Source organism: Blennius ocellaris, assembly GCF_963422515.1.
Source record: "Blennius ocellaris genome assembly, contig: SCAFFOLD_95, whole genome shotgun sequence".
NCBI classification, from domain to species: domain Eukaryota; kingdom Metazoa; phylum Chordata; class Actinopteri; order Blenniiformes; family Blenniidae; genus Blennius; species Blennius ocellaris.
The window spans coordinates 84,743-87,242 of NW_027662121.1; positions in this window are offsets into that span (position 1 = coordinate 84,743).

Here is a 2,500-nt window from a genome sequence, read left to right on the forward strand (position 1 = left end):
GGTTCTTCCACCGGGTTCCGCCGCCGCCCGTCAGGAGGAGACGCAGCGGGGGTTGGTTTTTTTTTTTTCCCGTGTGTTTTTCTTTGAGGAAAAGTTTCACGTTTGCGCTGCGACGTTTCAAAAAGGACGTCCGTTTCCAGTGGAAACGGCACAGTGTCCTCGCTGGACCACTAGTTGGCGCTGTTGATTGTTTCTGCAGTGGAACCGCCGGCGGAGAACAAACCTCAAACTCCAGACACTACAAAAGTTCTCCGTTTCTCTTGAACTGGATTCAAAACATTCCGGGACTTCAAGTGGAGAATTGAAACTTGTTTTGTTTCGCCGTCTGTTGACGCAACCCGTTGACGCAACCCGTTGACGCAACCCGTTGACGCAACCCGTTGACGCAACCCGTTGACGCAACCCGTTGACGCAACCTGTTCAGACTGAGAACTCTGGAGTCCTGAAGGAGCTGAAAGTTGGACACTGAGGAAAGTGTCCGGCTGTGGGCGGAGCTTAAAGGTCACCTGACCTCCTGCTGTGGGCGGAGCTTAAAGGTCACCTGACCTCCTGCTGTGGGCGGAGCCTAAAGGTCACCTGACTTCAGAGAAACACTGAGCAACTTCATGCGTCTCATGCTCAACAAGAACGACACCAAATCTGGTTCTTCTGTTTGTTCTCCGACAGATCCTGATTGGACCTGAACTCCTCCTCCTCCTCCTCCTCCTCCTCCTCCTCCTCTTCCTCCACACCTCCTGCTCCCCCCCTCCTCCTCATGGCGTCCCCTTCCCAGAGAAGAGGAAGTATGGACGAGCCCCTCAACCTGAGTGACTCCAGGTCCAGACTCCTGTCGGACGCCGACTCCTTCGTCGGTCAGTTTGAGGAGGCGGGGCCGCGGCTGAGGGAGCTGGCGGTCGCCATGACGACCGTCTCCGAGGAGCTGAAGGTGCTGCAGGGAACGGCCGGCGCCCTGCGGACGGCGGGCATCGCCTCCGGGGGCGCGCGGGCCACGCTCGCCGTCGCGCTCGGGCTCCTGGTCTGCGCGGCGCCGCTGGTCGGGGGCCTGGGCCTCGCCGCCGCCGCCGCCGCCGCCGTCCTCGGAGGAGTGGTCGTCATGGCGGTGAACGTCGGCAAGCTGGTGAAGAAGGACGGGAGCGCCGGCGAGGTGGAGGCGCTGGGGGCGGAGTTCCTGCGGGCCGCGGGGCCACTGAGGGGGCGTCTGGAGGAGATCAGGAGGAGGTGTGCAGCGCTGGGGGAGGAGGCGGCGGCGGCGGCCGGCGTTCAGGCTGCAGGCGCTCTGCAGGAGCTGCAGGAGCTGCAGGAGGTCCTCCAGAGCGTCGCCCGGCTGAGGAGGAGGAGCCGGCGACTTCCCGCCGTCGTCGCCGCCGCCGTCCTGGACGAGGTCAGAGGCCTGCTGGCGCTCGTGGCGAGCGTGTTGAGGGTCACGGTCCGGCGCCACGACGCCACGCTAGCAGAGAGCGTCGTCCAGGCGGCCGGGCGGAGCCTGAAGGTCACCACCCACCTCCACCTGCTGACGGAGCAGCTCCTCCTCCTCAGGCGACCCTGAGTCGGAGGACCAGGAACCTTGCGTTGGAGGACCAGGAACCTTAGGTTCCGCCACGCTCCTCCGCCGCCTCGCCAGCAAAACCTACTCGCCGCGCAACAGAGTGAGGTCTGGGTACGCTTTGCCGTGCCATACCATACCGTACTGTACCGTACCGAACCACACCATATCATACCGTACTGTACCATAACGTACCGTACTGTACCGTGCCTTACCATACTGTACCGTACCATACTGTACCGTACCATACTGTACCGTACCGTACCATAGCGTACCATAACGTACCGTACTGTACCGTGCCTTACCATACTGTACCGTGCCTTACCATACCATACTGTACCGTACCATACTGTACCGTACCGTACCATAGCGTACCATAACGTACCGTACTGTGCCGTGCCGTGCCGTGCCATACCGTACCATAGCATACTGTACCATACTGTTCCATAGAGTGCCATGCCGTACCATACCGTACCGTGCCGTGCCGTACCATACCGTACCGTACCATACCGTACCGTGCCGTACCAAACCATACCATACCATACTGTACCATAGCGTACCGTACCGTACCGTACGGTACGGCACCAGCACACAGTCCAGTGTAAACGACACTTGATGGATGAGAAAGTATTTTCCTGCTGAGTCATGGTTTGAAACCGTGACGACGGTTCTGGACAATCCTGAACAAAGTTCCGTCTGGAACCAAAGTGATGAAGTCAGAACTGGTGGACAGTAAATGTAGAAATGGTTTATTCTGCCACGATGTTGTTTTGTTGATTTAAATGAACACGTTCAAAACAAAACAACCGCTGAAGACGTGACGTTCAACATGTTTGACTAGAAAACAACGACTTCTTCCTGTTTTAAATGTTTTTATGATCATTGTGAGGAGGAAAATGATTTCAGTGTTTTATTGGAGGTGAACGATGAACCTAGTTGTTCCAACAAATATTAAAA